A 5,000-nucleotide genomic window follows, 5' to 3' on the forward strand; every position below is an offset into this window, starting at 1 on the left:
GTGCGGTCGGTTGCCTCGAGCACCATCGGCACACGCTGGGCCCTGGTGCGGCAGGTTGCCTCGACCACCATCGGCAGCCTCGACCACCATCGGCACACGCTGGGCCCTGGTGCGGGCGCTTGCCTCGACCACCATCGGCACACGCTGGGCCCTGGTGCGGGCGCTTGCCTCGACCACCATCGGCACACGCTCCGCCCTGGTGCGGCAGGTTGCCTCGACCACCATCGGCACACGCTGGGCCCTGGTGCGGGCGGTTGCCTCGACCACCATCGGCACACGCTGGGCCCTGGTGCGGTCGGTTGCCTCGAGCACCATCGGCACACGCTGGGCCCTGGTGCGGGCGCTTGCCTCGACCACCATCGGCACACGCTGGGCCCTGGTGCGGCAGGTTCCCTCGACGACCATCGGCACACGCTGGGCCCTGGTGCGGCAGGTTGCCTCGAGCACCATCGGCACACGCTGGGCCCTGGTGCGGTCGGTTGCCTCGATCACCATCGGCACACGCTGGGCCCTGGTGCGGGCGGTTGCCTCGACCACCATCGGCACACGCTGGGCCCTGGTGCGGCAGGTTGCCTCGACCACCATCGGCACACGCTGGGCCCTGGTGCGGGCGCTTGCCTCGACCACCATCGGCACACGCTCGGCCCTGGTGCGGTCGGTTGCCTCGAGCACCATCGGCACACGCTGGGCCCTGGTGCGGCAGGTTGCCTCGAGCACCATCGGCACACGCTGGGCCCTGGTGCGGGCGGTTGCCTCGACCACCATCGGCACACGCTGGGCCCTGGTGCGGGCGCTTGCCTCGACCACCATCGGCACACGCTGGGCCCTGGTGCGGGCGCTTGCCTCGACCACCATCGGCACACGCTGGGCCCTGGTGCGGGCGCTTGCCTCGACCACCATCCGCACACGCTGGGCCCTGGTGCGGCAGGTTGCCTCGAGCACCATCGGCAGACGCTGGGCCCTGGTGCGGCAGGTTGCCTCGAGCACCATCGGCACACGCTGGGCCCTGGTGCGGGAACTTGCCTCGACCACCATCGGCACACGCTGGGCCCTGGTGCGGGAACTTGCCTCGACCACCATCGGCACACGCTGGGCCCTGGTGCGGCAGGTTGCCTCGATCACCATCGGCACACGCTGGGCCCTGGTGCGACAGGTTGCCTCGAGCACCATCGGCACACTATCGGCCCTGGTGCGGGCGGTTGCCTCGACCACCATCGGCACACGCTGGGCCCTGGTGCGGGCGCTTGCCTCGAGCACCATCGGCACACGCTGGGCCCTGGTGCGGGCGGTTGCCTCGAGCACCATCGGCACACGCTGGGCCCTGGTGGGTTTAGGCACATCTTCAAATTTCTGCCGTGCCAATGCCATTTTTATGGCTTGTAAATTCATACAATGGTCCCCTAAGCCTTCACGTGAAGTTTCGTTGGAGGATGACTCGTTTTCTATTTTTCACGATTTTCGAAACTTTTTGCGGTTCGGGATTTTTTAAAATTTTTTTATAAGGATTTTTGGCCCCAAATTTTGTAGGCATGATCCTTCTATTTTTGTTGGCATGCACAAAAAAATTCAGCTAAAAACTCGAAGTAGAGAAGATTTTGTGACCGTTTGAAAAAAGTGTCCCCATTTCAGACACTTTAACGGCTACTGGTAGCAAACCTGTAAAATCTCAAATGCTCTTTAAGGGGGTGTGAATTCTCAGAGGTTTGATGAGGGATAGGGGGCCAACACAAGGCCAAGTACCAGCACCCATCGCACATCATGTGCGCACACCCCCCCGGCCCCCCTCCCAATCGCCGGAACCCCAATGCCGCCGGTCAGGTTCTCCGGCGGTACTCCGGCGATGCTCCGGCGATGCTGTCCCGAGTGAAAAAAATGCGGCACCAGCACATGCTGGAGCCAAGCATGGGCACCGTGGCTCAAAATCGAACTTCGGCCAAGGCCTCGACCATCAATGGCACATCATGACGCATGGTGATGGCACATGCATCGACCATCATCGGCATAGGCTGCCCTTCGGTACGGGCACTTGCCTCGACCGCCATCGGCACAAGCTGGGCCCTGGTGTGGGTTGTTGCCTCGATCACCAGCGGCACATGCTGAGCCTTGGTGCGGGCGGTTGCCTCGAGCACCATCGGCAGACCCTGGGCCCTGGTGCGGCCGGTTGCCCCGATAACCATCGGCACACGCTGGGCCCTGGAGCGGCCGGTTGCCTCGATCACCATCGGCAAAAGCTGGGCCCTGGTGCGGGCGCTTGCCTCGACCACCATCGGCACACGCTGGGCACTGGTGCGGGCGCTTGCCTCGACCACCATCGGCACACGCTGGGCCCTGGGGCGGGCGGTTGCCTCGATCACCATCGGCACACGCTGGGCCCTGGTGCGGGCGGTTGCCCCCAGCACCATCGGCACACGTTGGGCCCTGGTGCGGGCGCTTGCCTCGACCACCATCGGCACACGCTGGGCCCTGGTGCGGGCGCTTGCCTCGACCACCATCGGCACACGCTGGGCCCTGGTGCTGCCGCTTGCCTCGACCACCATCGGCACACGCTGGGCCCTGGTGCGGTCGGTTGCCTCGAGCACCATCGGCACACGCTGGGCCCTGGTGCGGGCGCTTGCCTCGACCACCATCGGCACACGCTGGGCCCTGGTGCGGCAGGTTGCCTCGAGCACCATCGGCACACGCTGGGCCCTGGTGCGGCAGGTTGCCTCGAGCACCATCGGCACACGCTGGGCCCTGGTGCGGTCGGTTGCCTCGAGCACCATCGGCACACGCTGGGCCCTGGTGCGGGCGCTTGCCTCGACCACCATCGGCACACGCTGGGCCCTGGTGCGGCAGGTTCCCTCGACGACCATCGGCACACGCTGGGCCCTGGTGCGGCAGGTTGCCTCGAGCACCATCGGCACACGCTGGGCCCTGGTGCGGTCGGTTGCCTCGATCACCATCGGCACACGCTGGGCCCTGGTGCGGGCGGTTGCCTCGACCACCATCGGCACACGCTGGGCCCTGGTGCGGCAGCTTGCCTCGAGCACCATCGGCACACGCTCGGCCCTGGTGCGGTCGGTTGCCTCGAGCACCATCGGCACACGCTGGGCCCTGGTGCGGCAGGTTGCCTCGACCACCATCGGCAGCCTCGACCACCATCGGCACACGCTGGGCCCTGGTGCGGGCGCTTGCCTCGACCACCATCGGCACACGCTGGGCCCTGGTGCGGGCGCTTGCCTCGACCACCATCGGCACACGCTCCGCCCTGGTGCGGCAGGTTGCCTCGACCACCATCGGCACACGCTGGGCCCTGGTGCGGGCGGTTGCCTCGACCACCATCGGCACACGCTGGGCCCTGGTGCGGTCGGTTGCCTCGAGCACCATCGGCACACGCTGGGCCCTGGTGCGGGCGGTTGCCTCGAGCACCATCGGCACACGCTGGGCCCTGGTGGGTTTAGGCACATCTTCAAATTTCTGCCGTGCCAATGCCATTTTTATGGCTTGTAAATTCATACAATGGTCCCCTAAGCCTTCACGTGAAGTTTCATTGGAGGATGACTCGTTTTCTATTTTTCACGATTTTCGAAACTTTTTGCGGTTCGGGATTTTTTAAAATTTTTTTATAAGGATTTTTGGCCCCAAATTTTGTAGGCATGATCCTTCTATTTTTGTTGGCATGCACAAAAAAATTCAGCTAAAAACTCGAAGTAGAGAAGATTTTGTGACCGTTTGAAAAAAGTGTCCCCATTTCAGACACTTTAACGGCTACTGGTAGCAAACCTGTAAAATCTCAAATGCTCTTTAAGGGGGTGTGAATTCTCAGAGGTTTGATGAGGGATAGGGGGCCAACACAAGGCCAAGTACCAGCACCCATCGCACATCATGTGCGCACACCCCCCCGGCCCCCCTCCCAATCGTCGGAACCCCAATGCCGCCGGTCAGGTTCTCCGGCGGTACTCCGGCGATGCTCCGGCGATGCTGTCCCGAGTGAAAAAAATGCGGCACCAGCACATGCTGGAGCCAAGCATGGGCACCGTGGCTCAAAATCGAACTTCGGCCAAGGCCTCGACCATCAATGGCACATGATGACGCATGGTGATGGCACATGCATCGACCATCATCGGCATAGGCTGCCCTTCGGTACGGGCACTTGCCTCGACCGCCATCGGCACAAGCTGGGCCCTGGTGTGGGTTGTTGCCTCGATCACAATCGGCACATGCTGAGCCTTGGTGCGGGCGGTTGCCTCGAGCACCATCGGCAGACCCTGGGCCCTGGTGCGGCCGGTTGCCCCGATAACCATCGGCACACGCTGGGCCCTGGGGCGGGCGCTTGCCCCCAGCACCATCGGCACACGCTGGGCCCTGGTGCGGGCGCTTGCCCCCAGCACCATCGGCACACGCTGGGCCCTGGTACGGGCGGTTGCCCCGAACACCATCGGCACACGCCGGCCCTTGGTGCGGGCTCCTGGCTCGACCACCATCGGCACACGCTGGGCCCTGGTGCGGGCGGTTGCCTCGAACACCATCGGCACACGCCGGCCCTTGGTGCGGCCGGTTGCCTCGACCACCATCGGCACACGCTCGGCCTTGGTGAGGGCGCTTGCCTCGACCACCATCGGCACACGCTGCGCCCTGGTGCGGGCGCTTGCCTCGACCACCATCGGCACACGCTCGGCCTTGGTGCGGGCGCTTGCCTCGACCACCATCGGCACACGCTGGGCCCTGGTGCGGGCGGTTGCCTCGACCACCATCGGCACACGCTCGGCCTTGGTGAGGGCGCTTGCCTCGACCACCATCGGCACATGCTGGGCCCTGGTGCGGGCGCTTGCCTCGACCACCATCGGCACACGCTGGGCCCTGGTGCGGGCGGTTGCCTCGACCACCATCGGCACACGCTGGGCCCTGGTGCGGGCGGTTGCCTCGAACACCATCGGCACAAGCCGGCCCTTGGTGCGGGCGGTTGCCTCGAGCACCATCGGCACACGCTGGGCCCTGGTGCGGGCGGTTGCCTCGAGCAC

This window comes from Durio zibethinus, unplaced genomic scaffold (genome assembly GCF_047325235.1).
Source record: "Durio zibethinus cultivar Kanyao isolate XHJ-2024 unplaced genomic scaffold, ASM4732523v1 HiC_scaffold_400, whole genome shotgun sequence".
Classification (NCBI taxonomy): Eukaryota; Viridiplantae; Streptophyta; class Magnoliopsida; order Malvales; family Malvaceae; genus Durio; species Durio zibethinus.